Below are 18,368 nucleotides of genomic sequence, written 5' to 3'. Positions count from 1 at the left end.
ACTGCCCCAATTTTAAACAGCAGATGATCTGCTGGATGATTATTAATTGTTTTAAAAATGCCATCTGGAAAGTTAGGAACATCTTACTTTTTAAACATGATTTTATTGATGTTAAAAACTGTATAAAGCTAGCCCTGAGTGAGATGTACATCTATTACCTAAGAGACAAGAAACAGTTGGGGGCCAGCGAGGCAGCATCCATGTGGTGTCTGCCTCTATGGAACGAAATAACAGTATAATCAGTTTTTATGACATTTGTATAATGTTTTATCCTGCCATTTTTATTTTTTCTCCTTTTATTACTGGTTTTATTATTTGTATTTTAAAACTTTTGTGAACCTTTTATTATTTTGCATTTTAAATTTTGTATGGTTTCTTATTTATTCAATAAAATTTTGTTGAAACCTTATCTGTTCTTATCAGTTTAATATCTGATACGTCCCCTATCTGGGGACCATATATTAAATGGATTTTTGAGAACGGGGGCCGATTTCGAAGCTTGCTTCCGTCGCCCTATGCATTGACCCGATATGGCAGTATCTTCGGGTACAGTGCACCACCCCCTTACAGGGTTAAAAAGAAAGATTCCTACTTTCATTGCTACCTGCTTGCTGGCTAGCCAGCTAGCCAGCCCTGTGGGCCTTGCTGCTGCTGCTGCAGCCAAAAAACAAAAGGTGGTGCTTCTGCTGCTTCTGCTTCTGCTTGTGTCTGGCCGCTGTTGGAGCGTCCAGGCACAGGACTTCTGCTGCTGCTGACTAAATGGCCTCCTTAATTGGATCATTTGAGTAGCCAGCACACCTGTGCAGGTAGGGCATGACATGATAGGCAGCTGCCTTGATAGCGGGTGGGTGCTGAATGTTCCTAATTGACAAAATAAGATTAATGCTTATGAAGAAATATAAAATCTCATCCCTTCCCCAATATCGCGCCACACCCCTACCCCTTAATTCCCTGGTTGAACTTGATGGACATATGTCTTTTTTCGACCGTACTAACTATGTAACTATGTAACATAACATGGGGGGGGGGGGGGTCTCCTGGCTGTTCACACAGGTGTGTCATTGCTGTACATTGACCATGCATTGCTTCTGTGGTATTGCAAAGGCAAAGACAAATGCTTCCAGCCATCCATTGCACTAATGGATTGGTCATCAGCTGGCTGTCTATGTCCCGCATCAATATAGACCAAAGTACAGAGGGTTAGGCTATGCTATTGTGCACCTACCTGATGCATCAGAAGGTGCGAGGCCCTTGCTAAATTCTGTGCACAGACTTTGAGATCTATACTTTAGACTGTATCTAAACCTGCTCCAACATGGACTGACATTCTGGCCTACTTTCAGCCGATGCGACTTGTCTGTCGCTGAACAGTCGCTTTTTATGTATTCAGCACCTATGTATAATGTTGTAAAAATGCTCTAGAAGCTAAAGTCGCAGAAATGTCACACATATTTGGCCTGCAACTTTCTGTGCGACAAATTCAGACAGGAAAAATCAGTATAAATCCTTAGAAAATTATCCCCCAGTGTCTCCATCTGCTGGCGGTATTGAATAAGCATTGCTGCACTGATGGGGTATGCATTAGACGAAAAAAAAGAAGAAAAAGAAGAATAATACGCCCAGAAAAGAGGCGAAAAGGAGAAAAACGTAAAAAAACGTGAAAAAAAAGTAAGAGGAAGAGAAGGGAAAAAAAGGTGGAAATGGGTTTAAAAGTGATTTCGGCGGAGAAATATATATATATATATATATATATATATATATATATATACGCGCACACACACACATATATATAAACGTATTCTCCGTTGAGATATTGCAGCCGCTGCTGTGTCCAGGCCCAGGAGCCTTAGCACTGTGCTGTGATGTCACTCAATACCACTGACATCACTAGGTGTAAACAACATCTCTCCTTTGCTGTGTATGTGACTATGGAGCTGTTTGGTGATGTCGTCTATTATGGCCTTCATAGAAGCAACAGGAGATTGTTGCATCCATCTAGAACCCTCAGAACTACAGTGCTATGATGTCACTCACTTCCACAGGCCTTGCAGAGTGTAAACAACAACAACCCAGCTTTGTTGTGTATGTAACCATAGGGATTTGTGATGTCACCTAGAACCTTCACAGCAGCGACAGCTTTATGAGGAGCATCAGCACTGCTCTGCCTGAGCAGAACCATCACCGCCATAGGTTGTCAAATAACCCGGGTTTAACCCACACAGGTAAGTCCAATGGGGCGCAGGCATGTCCTCTATGCTTACAGCTTCCCGTGGGTGTTGGTTTGATACCGTTTGGGGACAGCCAAGGAGGCATCTGCAGGCAACAAAGGTAGGTGTGTGCTTGTGTGTGTGTTTCCTATGCAGATCCTAAGCCCAGTGTCACATGCAAGTAGGAGGAGTAAGAAGGGTTCCTGGCAAATCCGGGTTATGGATTGCATTTAAAAAGGCCCCGTGGGAGTGCAATGGGCCCCTGTCTTGCTGCTTAGCAATAATGGTATGGGTTTAGGTTCTGCTGTGTACTGGTGGTTGACTGCCCCCCAGCCCAGAGTGTGCATGGAAAATTGTCTGGCAGCCTCCCTGACAGCAAGCAGTGATAGTGCCCATGAAGGGCACCTTGTTGGGCCCGCCCCTTTCACGGTTATCGCTTCTCGGCCTTTTGGCTAAGATCAAGTGTAGTATCTGTTCTTATCAGTTTAATATCTGATACGTCCCCTATCTGGGGACCATATATTAAATGGATTTTTGAGAACGGGGGCCGATTTCGAAGCTTGCTTCCGTCGCCCTATGCATTGACCCGATATGGCAGTATCTTCGGGTACAGTGCACCACCCCCTTACAGGGTTAAAAAGAAAGATTCCTACTTTCATTGCTACCTGCTTGCTGGCTAGCCAGCTAGCCAGCCCTGTGGGCCTTGCTGCTGCTGCAGCCAAAAAACAAAAGGTGGTGCTGCTGCTGCTTCTGCTGCTTCTGCTTCTGCTTGTGTCTGGCCGCTGTTGGAGCGTCCAGGCACAGGACTTCTGCTGCTGCTGACTAAATGGCCTCCTTAATTGGATCATTTGAGTAGCCAGCACACCTGTGCAGGTAGGGCATGACATGATAGGCAGCTGCCTTGATAGCGGGTGGGTGCTGAATGTTCCTAATTGACAAAATAAGATTAATGCTTATGAAGAAATATAAAATCTCATCCCTTCCCCAATATCGCGCCACACCCCTACCCCTTAATTCCCTGGTTGAACTTGATGGACATATGTCTTTTTTCGACCGTACTAACTATGTAACTATGTAACATAACATGGGGGGGGGGGGGGGGGGTCTCCTGGCTGTTCACACAGGTGTGTCATTGCTGTACATTGACCATGCATTGCTTCTGTGGTATTGCAAAGGCAAAGACAAATGCTTCCAGCCATCCATTGAACTAATGGATTGGTCATCAGCTGGCTGTCTATGTCCCGCATCAATATAGACCAAAGTACAGAGGGTTAGGCTATGCTATTGTGCACCTACCTGATGCATCAGAAGGTGCGAGGCCCTTGCTAAATTCTGTGCACAGACTTTGAGATCTATACTTTAGACTGTATCTAAACCTGCTCCAACATGGACTGACATTCTGGCCTACTTTCAGCCGATGCGACTTGTCTGTCGCTGAACAGTCGCTTTTTATGTATTCAGCACCTATGTATAATGTTGTAAAAATGCTCTAGAAGCTAAAGTCGCAGAAATGTCACACATATTTGGCCTGCAACTTTCTGTGCGACAAATTCAGACAGGAAAAATCAGTATAAATCCTTAGAAAATTATCCCCCAGTGTCTCCATCTGCTGGCGGTATTGAATAAGCATTGCTGCACTGATGGGGTATGCATTAGACGAAAAAAAAAGAAGAAAAAGAAGAATAATACGCCCAGAAAAGAGGCGAAAAGGAGAAAAACGTAAAAAAACGTGAAAAAAAAGTAAGAGGAAGAGAAGGGAAAAAAAGTTGGAAATGGGTTTAAAAGTGATTTCGGCGGAGAAATATATATATATATATATATATATATATATATATATATATGCGCACACACACACATATATATAAACGTATTCTCCGTTGAGATATTGCAGCCGCTGCTGTGTCCAGGCCCAGGAGCCTTAGCACTGTGCTGTGATGTCACTCAATACCACTGACATCACTAGGTGTAAACAACATCTCTCCTTTGCTGTGTATGTGACTATGGAGCTGTTTGGTGATGTCGTCTATTATGGCCTTCATAGAAGCAACAGGAGATTGTTGCATCCATCTAGAACCCTCAGAACTACAGTGCTATGATGTCACTCACTTCCACAGGCCTTGCAGAGTGTAAACAACAACAACCCAGCTTTGTTGTGTATGTAACCATAGGGATTTGTGATGTCACCTAGAACCTTCACAGCAGCGACAGCTTTATGAGGAGCATCAGCACTGCTCTGCCTGAGCAGAACCATCACCGCCATAGGTTGTCAAATAACCCGGGTTTAACCCACACAGGTAAGTCCAATGGGGTGCAGGCATGTCCTCTATGCTTACAGCTTCCCGTGGGTGTTGGTTTGATACCGTTTGGGGACAGCCAAGGAGGCATCTGCAGGCAACAAAGGTAGGTGTGTGCTTGTGTGTGTGTTTCCTATGCAGATCCTAAGCCCAGTGTCACATGCAAGTAGGAGGAGTAAGAAGGGTTCCTGGCAAATCCGGGTTATGGATTGCATTTAAAAAGGCCCCGTGGGAGTGCAATGGGCCCCTGTCTTGCTGCTTAGCAATAATGGTATGGGTTTAGGTTCTGCTGTGTGTACTGGTGGTTGACTGCCCCCCAGCCCAGAGTGTGCATGGAAAATTGTCTGGCAGCCTCCCTGACAGCAAGCAGTGATAGTGCCCATGAAGGGCACCTTGTTGGGCCCGCCCCTTTCACGGTTATCGCTTCTCGGCCTTTTGGCTAAGATCAAGTGTAGTATCTGTTCTTATCAGTTTAATATCTGATACGTCCCCTATCTGGGGACCATATATTAAATGGATTTTTGAGAACGGGGGCCGATTTCGAAGCTTGCTTCCGTCGCCCTATGCATTGACCCGATATGGCAGTATCTTCGGGTACAGTGCACCACCCCCTTACAGGGTTAAAAAGAAAGATTCCTACTTTCATTGCTACCTGCTTGCTGGCTAGCCAGCTAGCCAGCCCTGTGGGCCTTGCTGCTGCTGCAGCCAAAAAACAAAAGGTGGTGCTGCTGCTGCTTCTGCTGCTTCTGCTTGTGTCTGGCCGCTGTTGGAGCGTCCAGGCACAGGACTTCTGCTGCTGCTGACTAAATGGCCTCCTTAATTGGATCATTTGAGTAGCCAGCACACCTGTGCAGGTAGGGCATGACATGATAGGCAGCTGCCTTGATAGCGGGTGGGTGCTGAATGTTCCTAATTGACAAAATAAGATTAATGCTTATGAAGAAATATAAAATCTCATCCCTTCCCCAATATCGCGCCACACCCCTACCCCTTAATTCCCTGGTTGAACTTGATGGACATATGTCTTTTTTCGACCGTACTAACTATGTAACTATGTAACATAACATGGGGGTGGGGGGGGGTCTCCTGGCTGTTCACACAGGTGTGTCATTGCTGTACATTGACCATGCATTGCTTCTGTGGTATTGCAAAGGCAAAGACAAATGCTTCCAGCCATCCATTGCACTAATGGATTGGTCATCAGCTGGCTGTCTATGTCCCGCATCAATATAGACCAAAGTACAGAGGGTTAGGCTATGCTATTGTGCACCTACCTGATGCATCAGAAGGTGCGAGGCCCTTGCTAAATTCTGTGCACAGACTTTGAGATCTATACTTTAGACTGTATCTAAACCTGCTCCAACATGGACTGACATTCTGGCCTACTTTCAGCCGATGCGACTTGTCTGTCGCTGAACAGTCGCTTTTTATGTATTCAGCACCTATGTATAATGTTGTAAAAATGCTCTAGAAGCTAAAGTCGCAGAAATGTCACACATATTTGGCCTGCAACTTTCTGTGCGACAAATTCAGACAGGAAAAATCAGTATAAATCCTTAGAAAATTATCCCCCAGTGTCTCCATCTGCTGGCGGTATTGAATAAGCATTGCTGCACTGATGAGGTATGCATTAGACGAAAAAAAAGAAGAAAAAGAAGAATAATACGCCCAGAAAAGAGGCGAAAAGGAGAAAAACGTAAAAAAACGTGAAAAAAAAGTAAGAAGAAGAGAAGGGAAAAAAAGGTGGAAATGGGTTTAAAAGTGATTTCGGCGGAGAAATATATATATATATATATATATATATATATATATATATATATATATACGCGCACACACACACATATATATAAACGTATTCTCCGTTGAGATATTGCAGCCGCTGCTGTGTCCAGGCCCAGGAGCCTTAGCACTGTGCTGTGATGTCACTCAATACCACTGACATCACTAGGTGTAAACAACATCTCTCCTTTGCTGTGTATGTGACTATGGAGCTGTTTGGTGATGTCGTCTATTATGGCCTTCATAGAAGCAACAGGAGATTGTTGCATCCATCTAGAACCCTCAGAACTACAGTGCTATGATGTCACTCACTTCCACAGGCCTTGCAGAGTGTAAACAACAACAACCCAGCTTTGTTGTGTATGTAACCATAGGGATTTGTGATGTCACCTAGAACCTTCACAGCAGCGACAGCTTTATGAGGAGCATCAGCACTGCTCTGCCTGAGCAGAACCATCACCGCCATAGGTTGTCAAATAACCCGGGTTTAACCCACACAGGTAAGTCCAATGGGGTGCAGGCATGTCCTCTATGCTTACAGCTTCCCGTGGGTGTTGGTTTGATACCGTTTGGGGACAGCCAAGGAGGCATCTGCAGGCAACAAAGGTAGGTGTGTGCTTGTGTGTGTGTTTCCTATGCAGATCCTAAGCCCAGTGTCACATGCAAGTAGGAGGAGTAAGAAGGGTTCCTGGCAAATCCGGGTTATGGATTGCATTTAAAAAGGCCCCGTGGGAGTGCAATGGGCCCCTGTCTTGCTGCTTAGCAATAATGGTATGGGTTTAGGTTCTGCTGTGTGTACTGGTGGTTGACTGCCCCCCAGCCCAGAGTGTGCATGGAAAATTGTCTGGCAGCCTCCCTGACAGCAAGCAGTGATAGTGCCCATGAAGGGCACCTTGTTGGGCACGCCCCTTTCACGGTTATCGCTTCTCGGCCTTTTGGCTAAGATCAAGTGTAGTATCTGTTCTTATCAGTTTAATATCTGATACGTCCCCTATCTGGGGACCATATATTAAATGGATTTTTGAGAACGGGGGCCGATTTCGAAGCTTGCTTCCGTCGCCCTATGCATTGACCCGATATGGCAGTATCTTCGGGTACAGTGCACCACCCCCTTACAGGGTTAAAAAGAAAGATTCCTACTTTCATTGCTACCTGCTTGCTGGCTAGCCAGCTAGCCAGCCCTGTGGGCCTTGCTGCTGCTGCAGCCAAAAAACAAAAGGTGGTGCTGCTGCTGCTTCTGCTGCTTCTGCTTCTGCTTGTGTCTGGCCGCTGTTGGAGCGTCCAGGCACAGGACTTCTGCTGCTGCTGACTAAATGGCCTCCTTAATTGGATCATTTGAGTAGCCAGCACACCTGTGCAGGTAGGGCATGACATGATAGGCAGCTGCCTTGATAGCGGGTGGGTGCTGAATGTTCCTAATTGACAAAATAAGATTAATGCTTATGAAGAAATATAAAATCTCATCCCTTCCCCAATATCGCGCCACACCCCTACCCCTTAATTCCCTGGTTGAACTTGATGGACATATGTCTTTTTTCGACCGTACTAACTATGTAACTATGTAACATAACATGGGGGGGGGGGGGGTCTCCTGGCTGTTCACACAGGTGTGTCATTGCTGTACATTGACCATGCATTGCTTCTGTGGTATTGCAAAGGCAAAGACAAATGCTTCCAGCCATCCATTGCACTAATGGATTGGTCATCAGCTGGCTGTCTATGTCCCGCATCAATATAGACCAAAGTACAGAGGGTTAGGCTATGCTATTGTGCACCTACCTGATGCATCAGAAGGTGCGAGGCCCTTGCTAAATTCTGTGCACAGACTTTGAGATCTATACTTTAGACTGTATCTAAACCTGCTCCAACATGGACTGACATTCTGGCCTACTTTCAGCCGATGCGACTTGTCTGTCGCTGAACAGTCGCTTTTTATGTATTCAGCACCTATGTATAATGTTGTAAAAATGCTCTAGAAGCTAAAGTCGCAGAAATGTCACACATATTTGGCCTGCAACTTTCTGTGCGACAAATTCAGACAGGAAAAATCAGTATAAATCCTTAGAAAATTATCCCCCAGTGTCTCCATCTGCTGGCGGTATTGAATAAGCATTGCTGCACTGATGGGGTATGCATTAGACGAAAAAAAAGAAGAAAAAGAAGAATAATACGCCCAGAAAAGAGGCGAAAAGGAGAAAAACGTAAAAAAACGTGAAAAAAAGTAAGAGGAAGAGAAGGGAAAAAAAGGTGGAAATGGGTTTAAAAGTGATTTCGGCGGAGAAATATATATATATATATATATATATATATATATATATATACGCGCACACACACACATATATATAAACGTATTCTCCGTTGAGATATTGCAGCCGCTGCTGTGTCCAGGCCCAGGAGCCTTAGCACTGTGCTGTGATGTCACTCAATACCACTGACATCACTAGGTGTAAACAACATCTCTCCTTTGCTGTGTATGTGACTATGGAGCTGTTTGGTGATGTCGTCTATTATGGCCTTCATAGAAGCAACAGGAGATTGTTGCATCCATCTAGAACCCTCAGAACTACAGTGCTATGATGTCACTCACTTCCACAGGCCTTGCAGAGTGTAAACAACAACAACCCAGCTTTGTTGTGTATGTAACCATAGGGATTTGTGATGTCACCTAGAACCTTCACAGCAGCGACAGCTTTATGAGGAGCATCAGCACTGCTCTGCCTGAGCAGAACCATCACCGCCATAGGTTGTCAAATAACCCGGGTTTAACCCACACAGGTAAGTCCAATGGGGTGCAGGCATGTCCTCTATGCTTACAGCTTCCCGTGGGTGTTGGTTTGATACCGTTTGGGGACAGCCAAGGAGGCATCTGCAGGCAACAAAGGTAGGTGTGTGCTTGTGTGTGTGTTTCCTATGCAGATCCTAAGCCCAGTGTCACATGCAAGTAGGAGGAGTAAGAAGGGTTCCTGGCAAATCCGGGTTATGGATTGCATTTAAAAAGGCCCCGTGGGAGTGCAATGGGCCCCTGTCTTGCTGCTTAGCAATAATGGTATGGGTTTAGGTTCTGCTGTGTGTACTGGTGGTTGACTGCCCCCCAGCCCAGAGTGTGCATGGAAAATTGTCTGGCAGCCTCCCTGACAGCAAGCAGTGATAGTGCCCATGAAGGGCACCTTGTTGGGCCCGCCCCTTTCACGGTTATCGCTTCTCGGCCTTTTGGCTAAGATCAAGTGTAGTATCTGTTCTTATCAGTTTAATATCTGATACGTCCCCTATCTGGGGACCATATATTAAATGGATTTTTGAGAACGGGGGCCGATTTCGAAGCTTGCTTCCGTCGCCCTATGCATTGACCCGATATGGCAGTATCTTCGGGTACAGTGCACCACCCCCTTACAGGGTTAAAAAGAAAGATTCCTACTTTCATTGCTACCTGCTTGCTGGCTAGCCAGCTAGCCAGCCCTGTGGGCCTTGCTGCTGCTGCAGCCAAAAAACAAAAGGTGGTGCTGCTGCTGCTTCTGCTGCTTCTGCTTCTGCTTGTGTCTGGCCGCTGTTGGAGCGTCCAGGCACAGGACTTCTGCTGCTGCTGACTAAATGACCTCCTTAATTGGATCATTTGAGTAGCCAGCACACCTGTGCAGGTAGGGCATGACATGATAGGCAGCTGCCTTGATAGCGGGTGGGTGCTGAATGTTCCTAATTGACAAAATAAGATTAATGCTTATGAAGAAATATAAAATCTCATCCCTTCCCCAATATCGCGCCACACCCCTACCCCTTAATTCCCTGGTTGAACTTGATGGACATATGTCTTTTTTCGACCGTACTAACTATGTAACTATGTAACATAACATGGGGGGGGGGGGGGTCTCCTGGCTGTTCACACAGGTGTGTCATTGCTGTACATTGACCATGCATTGCTTCTGTGGTATTGCAAAGGCAAAGACAAATGCTTCCAGCCATCCATTGCACTAATGGATTGGTCATCAGCTGGCTGTCTATGTCCCGCATCAATATAGACCAAAGTACAGAGGGTTAGGCTATGCTATTGTGCACCTACCTGATGCATCAGAAGGTGCGAGGCCCTTGCTAAATTCTGTGCACAGACTTTGAGATCTATACTTTAGACTGTATCTAAACCTGCTCCAACATGGACTGACATTCTGGCCTACTTTCAGCCGATGCGACTTGTCTGTCGCTGAACAGTCGCTTTTTATGTATTCAGCACCTATGTATAATGTTGTAAAAATGCTCTAGAAGCTAAAGTCGCAGAAATGTCACACATATTTGGCCTGCAACTTTCTGTGCGACAAATTCAGACAGGAAAAATCAGTATAAATCCTTAGAAAATTATCCCCCAGTGTCTCCATCTGCTGGCGGTATTGAATAAGCATTGCTGCACTGATGGGGTATGCATTAGACGAAAAAAAAGAAGAAAAAGAAGAATACGCCCAGAAAAGAGGCGAAAAGGAGAAAAACGTAAAAAAACGTGAAAAAAAAGTAAGAGGAAGAGAAGGGAAAAAAAGGTGGAAATGGGTTTAAAAGTGATTTCGGCGGAGAAATATATATATATATATATATATATATATATATATATATATATATATATATATATATATACGCGCACACACACACATATATATAAACGTATTCTCCGTTGAGATATTGCAGCCGCTGCTGTGTCCAGGCCCAGGAGCCTTAGCACTGTGCTGTGATGTCACTCAATACCACTGACATCACTAGGTGTAAACAACATCTCTCCTTTGCTGTGTATGTGACTATGGAGCTGTTTGGTGATGTCGTCTATTATGGCCTTCATAGAAGCAACAGGAGATTGTTGCATCCATCTAGAACCCTCAGAACTACAGTGCTATGATGTCACTCACTTCCACAGGCCTTGCAGAGTGTAAACAACAACAACCCAGCTTTGTTGTGTATGTAACCATAGGGATTTGTGATGTCACCTAGAACCTTCACAGCAGCGACAGCTTTATGAGGAGCATCAGCACTGCTCTGCCTGAGCAGAACCATCACCGCCATAGGTTGTCAAATAACCCGGGTTTAACCCACACAGGTAAGTCCAATGGGGTGCAGGCATGTCCTCTATGCTTACAGCTTCCCGTGGGTGTTGGTTTGATACCGTTTGGGGACAGCCAAGGAGGCATCTGCAGGCAACAAAGGTAGGTGTGTGCTTGTGTGTGTGTTTCCTATGCAGATCCTAAGCCCAGTGTCACATGCAAGTAGGAGGAGTAAGAAGGGTTCCTGGCAAATCCGGGTTATGGATTGCATTTAAAAAGGCCCCGTGGGAGTGCAATGGGCCCCTGTCTTGCTGCTTAGCAATAATGGTATGGGTTTAGGTTCTGCTGTGTGTACTGGTGGTTGACTGCCCCCCAGCCCAGAGTGTGCATGGAAAATTGTCTGGCAGCCTCCCTGACAGCAAGCAGTGATAGTGCCCATGAAGGGCACCTTGTTGGGCCCGCCCCTTTCACGGTTATCGCTTCTCGGCCTTTTGGCTAAGATCAAGTGTAGTATCTGTTCTTATCAGTTTAATATCTGATACGTCCCCTATCTGGGGACCATATATTAAATGGATTTTTGAGAACGGGGGCCGATTTCGAAGCTTGCTTCCGTCGCCCTATGCATTGACCCGATATGGCAGTATCTTCGGGTACAGTGCACCACCCCCTTACAGGGTTAAAAAGAAAGATTCCTACTTTCATTGCTACCTGCTTGCTGGCTAGCCAGCTAGCCAGCCCTGTGGGCCTTGCTGCTGCTGCAGCCAAAAAACAAAAGGTGGTGCTGCTGCTGCTGCTTCTGCTTCTGCTTGTGTCTGGCCGCTGTTGGAGCGTCCAGGCACAGGACTTCTGCTGCTGCTGACTAAATGGCCTCCTTAATTGGATCATTTGAGTAGCCAGCACACCTGTGCAGGTAGGGCATGACATGATAGGCAGCTGCCTTGATAGCGGGTGGGTGCTGAATGTTCCTAATTGACAAAATAAGATTAATGCTTATGAAGAAATATAAAATCTCATCCCTTCCCCAATATCGCGCCACACCCCTACCCCTTAATTCCCTGGTTGAACTTGATGGACATATGTCTTTTTTCGACCGTACTAACTATGTAACTATGTAACATAACATGGGGGGGGGGGGTCTCCTGGCTGTTCACACAGGTGTGTCATTGCTGTACATTGACCATGCATTGCTTCTGTGGTATTGCAAAGGCAAAGACAAATGCTTCCAGCCATCCATTGCACTAATGGATTGGTCATCAGCTGGCTGTCTATGTCCCGCATCAATATAGACCAAAGTACAGAGGGTTAGGCTATGCTATTGTGCACCTACCTGATGCATCAGAAGGTGCGAGGCCCTTGCTAAATTCTGTGCACAGACTTTGAGATCTATACTTTAGACTGTATCTAAACCTGCTCCAACATGGACTGACATTCTGGCCTACTTTCAGCCGATGCGACTTGTCTGTCGCTGAACAGTCGCTTTTTATGTATTCAGCACCTATGTATAATGTTGTAAAAATGCTCTAGAAGCTAAAGTCGCAGAAATGTCACACATATTTGGCCTGCAACTTTCTGTGCGACAAATTCAGACAGGAAAAATCAGTATAAATCCTTAGAAAATTATCCCCCAGTGTCTCCATCTGCTGGCGGTATTGAATAAGCATTGCTGCACTGATGGGGTATGCATTAGACGAAAAAAAAGAAGAAAAAGAAGAATAATACGCCCAGAAAAGAGGCGAAAAGGAGAAAAACGTAAAAAAACGTGAAAAAAAAGTAAGAGGAAGAGAAGGGAAAAAAAGGTGGAAATGGGTTTAAAAGTGATTTCGGCGGAGAAATATATATATATATATATATATATATATATATATATATATACGCGCACACACACACATATATATAAACGTATTCTCCGTTGAGATATTGCAGCCGCTGCTGTGTCCAGGCCCAGGAGCCTTAGCACTGTGCTGTGATGTCACTCAATACCACTGACATCACTAGGTGTAAACAACATCTCTCCTTTGCTGTGTATGTGACTATGGAGCTGTTTGGTGATGTCGTCTATTATGGCCTTCATAGAAGCAACAGGAGATTGTTGCATCCATCTAGAACCCTCAGAACTACAGTGCTATGATGTCACTCACTTCCACAGGCCTTGCAGAGTGTAAACAACAACAACCCAGCCTTGTTGTGTATGTAACCATAGGGATTTGTGATGTCACCTAGAACCTTCACAGCAGCGACAGCTTTATGAGGAGCATCAGCACTGCTCTGCCTGAGCAGAACCATCACCGCCATAGGTTGTCAAATAACCCGGGTTTAACCCACACAGGTAAGTCCAATGGGGTGCAGGCATGTCCTCTATGCTTACAGCTTCCCGTGGGTGTTGGTTTGATACCGTTTGGGGACAGCCAAGGAGGCATCTGCAGGCAACAAAGGTAGGTGTGTGCTTGTGTGTGTGTTTCCTATGCAGATCCTAAGCCCAGTGTCACATGCAAGTAGGAGGAGTAAGAAGGGTTCCTGGCAAATCCGGGTTATGGATTGCATTTAAAAAGGCCCCGTGGGAGTGCAATGGGCCCCTGTCTTGCTGCTTAGCAATAATGGTATGGGTTTAGGTTCTGCTGTGTGTACTGGTGGTTGACTGCCCCCCAGCCCAGAGTGTGCATGGAAAATTGTCTGGCAGCCTCCCTGACAGCAAGCAGTGATAGTGCCCATGAAGGGCACCTTGTTGGGCCCGCCCCTTTCACGGTTATCGCTTCTCGGCCTTTTGGCTAAGATCAAGTGTAGTATCTGTTCTTATCAGTTTAATATCTGATACGTCCCCTATCTGGGGACCATATATTAAATGGATTTTTGAGAACGGGGGCCGATTTCGAAGCTTGCTTCCGTCGCCCTATGCATTGACCCGATATGGCAGTATCTTCGGGTACAGTGCACCACCTCCTTACAGGGTTAAAAAGAAAGATTCCTACTTTCATTGCTACCTGCTTGCTGGCTAGCCAGCTAGCCAGCCCTGTGGGCCTTGCTGCTGCTGCAGCCAAAAAACAAAAGGTGGTGCTGCTGCTGCTTCTGCTGCTTCTGCTTCTGCTTGTGTCTGGCCGCTGTTGGAGCGTCCAGGCACAGGACTTCTGCTGCTGCTGACTAAATGGCCTCCTTAATTGGATCATTTGAGTAGCCAGCACACCTGTGCAGGTAGGGCATGACATGATAGGCAGCTGCCTTGATAGCGGGTGGGTGCTGAATGTTCCTAATTGACAAAATAAGATTAATGCTTATGAAGAAATATAAAATCTCATCCCTTCCCCAATATCGCGCCACACCCCTACCCCTTAATTCCCTGGTTGAACTTGATGGACATATGTCTTTTTTCGACCGTACTAACTATGTAACTATGTAACATAACATGGGGGGGGGGGGTCTCCTGGCTGTTCACACAGGTGTGTCATTGCTGTACATTGACCATGCATTGCTTCTGTGGTATTGCAAAGGCAAAGACAAATGCTTCCAGCCATCCATTGCACTAATGGATTGGTCATCAGCTGGCTGTCTATGTCCCGCATCAATATAGACCAAAGTACAGAGGGTTAGGCTATGCTATTGTGCACCTACCTGATGCATCAGAAGGTGCGAGGCCCTTGCTAAATTCTGTGCACAGACTTTGAGATCTATACTTTAGACTGTATCTAAACCTGCTCCAACATGGACTGACATTCTGGCCTACTTTCAGCCGATGCGACTTGTCTGTCGCTGAACAGTCGCTTTTTATGTATTCAGCACCTATGTATAATGTTGTAAAAATGCTCTAGAAGCTAAAGTCGCAGAAATGTCACACATATTTGGCCTGCAACTTTCTGTGCGACAAATTCAGACAGGAAAAATCAGTATAAATCCTTAGAAAATTATCCCCCAGTGTCTCCATCTGCTGGCGGTATTGAATAAGCATTGCTGCACTGATGGGGTATGCATTAGACGAAAAAAAAGAAGAAAAAGAAGAATAATACGCCCAGAAAAGAGGCGAAAAGGAGAAAAACGTAAAAAAACGTGAAAAAAAAGTAAGAGGAAGAGAAGGGAAAAAAAGGTGGAAATGGGTTTAAAAGTGATTTCGGCGGAGAAATATATATATATATATATATATATATATATATATATATATACGCGCACACACACACATATATATAAACGTATTCTCCGTTGAGATATTGCAGCCGCTGCTGTGTCCAGGCCCAGGAGCCTTAGCACTGTGCTGTGATGTCACTCAATACCACTGACATCACTAGGTGTAAACAACATCTCTCCTTTGCTGTGTATGTGACTATGGAGCTGTTTGGTGATGTCGTCTATTATGGCCTTCATAGAAGCAACAGGAGATTGTTGCATCCATCTAGAACCCTCAGAACTACAGTGCTATGATGTCACTCACTTCCACAGGCCTTGCAGAGTGTAAACAACAACAACCCAGCTTTGTTGTGTATGTAACCATAGGGATTTGTGATGTCACCTAGAACCTTCACAGCAGCGACAGCTTTATGAGGAGCATCAGCACTGCTCTGCCTGAGCAGAACCATCACCGCCATAGGTTGTCAAATAACCCGGGTTTAACCCACACAGGTAAGTCCAATGGGGTGCAGGCATGTCCTCTATGCTTACAGCTTCCCGTGGGTGTTGGTTTGATACCGTTTGGGGACAGCCAAGAAGGCATCTGCAGGCAACAAAGGTAGGTGTGTGCTTGTGTGTGTGTTTCCTATGCAGATCCTAAGCCCAGTGTCACATGCAAGTAGGAGGAGTAAGAAGGGTTCCTGGCAAATCCGGGTTATGGATTGCATTTAAAAAGGCCCCGTGGGAGTGCAATGGGCCCCTGTCTTGCTGCTTAGCAATAATGGTATGGGTTTAGGTTCTGCTGTGTGTACTGGTGGTTGACTGCCCCCCAGCCCAGAGTGTGCATGGAAAATTGTCTGGCAGCCTCCCTGACAGCAAGCAGTGATAGTGCCCATGAAGGGCACCTTGTTGGGCCCGCCCCTTTCACGGTTATCGCTTCTCGGCCTTTTGGCTAAGATCAAGTGTAGTATCTGTTCTTATCAGTTTAATATCTGATACGTCCCCTATCTGGGGACCATATATTAAATGGATTTTTGAGAACGGGGGCTGATTTCGAAGCTTGCTTCCGTCGCCCTATGCATTGACCCGATATGGCAGTATCTTCGGGTACAGTGCACCACCCCCTTACAGGGTTAAAAAGAAAGATTCCTACTTTCATTGCTACCTGCTTGCTGGCTAGCCAGCTAGCCAGCCCTGTGGGCCTTGCTGCTGCTGCAGCCAAAAAACAAAAGGTGGTGCTGCTGCTGCTTCTGCTGCTTCTGCTTCTGCTTGTGTCTGGCCGCTGTTGGAGCGTCCAGGCACAGGACTTCTGCTGCTGCTGACTAAATGGCCTCCTTAATTGGATCATTTGAGTAGCCAGCACACCTGTGCAGGTAGGGCATGACATGATAGGCAGCTGCCTTGATAGCGGGTGGGTGCTGAATGTTCCTAATTGACAAAATAAGATTAATGCTTATGAAGAAATATAAAATCTCATCCCTTCCCCAATATCGCGCCACACCCCTACCCCTTAATTCCCTGGTTGAACTTGATGGACATATGTCTTTTTTCGACCGTACTAACTATGTAACTATGTAACATAACATGGGGGGGGGGGGGGGTCTCCTGGCTGTTCACACAGGTGTGTCATTGCTGTACTGTCTCGATGCCGGCTGGCAGGTAGTGGATCCTCTGTGCCAGAGAGGGATGGCGAGGACCGCGCTAGTGGACCGGTTCTAAGCCACTACAGGTTTTCACCAGAGCCCGCCGCAAAGCGGGATGGTCTTGCTGCGGCGGTAGTGACCAGGTCGTATCCACTAGCAACGGCTCACCTCTCTGGCTGCTGAAGATGCTGAAGATAGGCGAGGTACAAGGGAGTAGGCAGAAGCAAGGTCGGACGTAGCAGAAGGTCGAGGCAGGCAGCAAGGATCGTAGTCAGGGGCAACGGCAGGAGGTCAGGAACACGGGCTAGGAACAGACAAGGGAACGCTTTCACTAGGCACTAAGGCAACAAGATCCGGCAAGGGAGTCCAGGGGAAGTGAGGTAATATAGGGAAGTACACAGGTGATCACACTAATTGGTAATTGGGAAGATTGGGCCAGGCACCAACATTGGTGCACTGGCCCTTTAAATTGCAGAGACCCGGCGCGCGCGCGCCCTAGGGAGCGGGGCCGCGCGCGCCGGGACAGGACCGACGGAGAGCGAGTCAGGTACGGGGACCGGGGTGCGCATCGCGAGCGGGCGCCACCCGCATCGCGAATCGCATCCCGGCTGGAGGCGGGACCGCAGCGCACCCGGTCAGTGGATCTGACCGGGGCGCTGCAGCAACGAGGATGAGGCGAGCGCTCCGGGGAGGAACGGGGACCCGGAGCGCTCGGCGTAACAGTACCCCCCCCCTTGGGTCTCCCCCTCTTCTTGGGGCCAAAGAACCTGAGGAAAAAAAAGTCAATTTTTCCGTGATGAGGTCCGATGCACATTAGGAGGGGTTCTGTGCGGAAACGCATGAGACAGTCCAATCTTTTATTGTTAATACAATAGATGTAGAGGGGTCTGGCGAGACTGGTCACAGGGACGTAGAACCTGTTGATAAGAGAGGCCAAAAAAAATTTTCCTGCAGATCCGGAATCCAAGGAGACCATAGTAGAGAAGGAGAAGGTAGAGGCAGATATCCGCACAGGCACAGTAAGGCGTGGAGAAGCAGAGTTGACATCAAGAACTGTGTCACCTTTGTGCGGAGTCAGCGTACGTCTTTCCAGGCGGGGAGGACGGATAGGACAATCCTTCAGGAAGTGTTCGGTACCGGCATAGTACAGGCAAAGATTCTCCATGCGGCGTCGTGTCCTCTCTTGAGGTGTCAAGCGAGACCGGTCAACTTGCATAGCCTCCGCGGCGGGAAGCACAGGAACGGATTGCAGAGGACCAGAGGAGAGAGGAGCCGGGGAGAAAAAACGCTTCGTGCGAACAAAGTCCATATCCAGGCGGAGCTCCAGACGCCATCCGGAAGAAC

The 18,368-nt window shown here is 46.7% G+C and overlaps 8 non-coding genes across 8 annotated transcripts; all 8 read left to right on the top strand.

The window, feature by feature from the left end:
• The first annotated feature begins 376 nt into the window (after positions 1-376).
• On the top strand, positions 377-562 carry LOC130302102 (U2 spliceosomal RNA). The gene has a single exon (XR_008852412.1). It is a non-coding gene; the product is annotated as a U2 spliceosomal RNA (small nuclear RNA).
• Positions 563-2,639: 2,077 nt separating this feature from the next.
• On the top strand, positions 2,640-2,830 carry LOC130302091 (U2 spliceosomal RNA). The gene has a single exon (XR_008852401.1). It is a non-coding gene; the product is annotated as a U2 spliceosomal RNA (small nuclear RNA).
• Positions 2,831-4,920: 2,090 nt separating this feature from the next.
• On the top strand, positions 4,921-5,111 carry LOC130302090 (U2 spliceosomal RNA). Its single transcript, XR_008852400.1, has one exon. It is a non-coding gene; the product is annotated as a U2 spliceosomal RNA (small nuclear RNA).
• Positions 5,112-7,199: 2,088 nt separating this feature from the next.
• On the top strand, positions 7,200-7,390 carry LOC130302089 (U2 spliceosomal RNA). Its single transcript, XR_008852399.1, has one exon. It is a non-coding gene; the product is annotated as a U2 spliceosomal RNA (small nuclear RNA).
• Positions 7,391-9,474: 2,084 nt separating this feature from the next.
• LOC130302088 (U2 spliceosomal RNA) lies at positions 9,475-9,665 on the top strand. The gene has a single exon (XR_008852398.1). It is a non-coding gene; the product is annotated as a U2 spliceosomal RNA (small nuclear RNA).
• A 2,102-nt stretch (positions 9,666-11,767) lies between these two features.
• LOC130302086 (U2 spliceosomal RNA) lies at positions 11,768-11,958 on the top strand. The gene has a single exon (XR_008852396.1). It is a non-coding gene; the product is annotated as a U2 spliceosomal RNA (small nuclear RNA).
• Positions 11,959-14,037: 2,079 nt separating this feature from the next.
• On the top strand, positions 14,038-14,228 carry LOC130302076 (U2 spliceosomal RNA). Its single transcript, XR_008852386.1, has one exon. It is a non-coding gene; the product is annotated as a U2 spliceosomal RNA (small nuclear RNA).
• Positions 14,229-16,313: 2,085 nt separating this feature from the next.
• On the top strand, positions 16,314-16,504 carry LOC130302064 (U2 spliceosomal RNA). Its single transcript, XR_008852375.1, has one exon. It is a non-coding gene; the product is annotated as a U2 spliceosomal RNA (small nuclear RNA).
• Positions 16,505-18,368: the final 1,864 nt, after the last annotated feature.

This window comes from Hyla sarda, unplaced genomic scaffold (genome assembly GCF_029499605.1).
Source record: "Hyla sarda isolate aHylSar1 unplaced genomic scaffold, aHylSar1.hap1 scaffold_1150, whole genome shotgun sequence".
NCBI classification, from domain to species: Eukaryota; Metazoa; Chordata; class Amphibia; order Anura; family Hylidae; genus Hyla; species Hyla sarda.
This window is presented reverse-complemented; position numbering and strand designations above follow the sequence as displayed.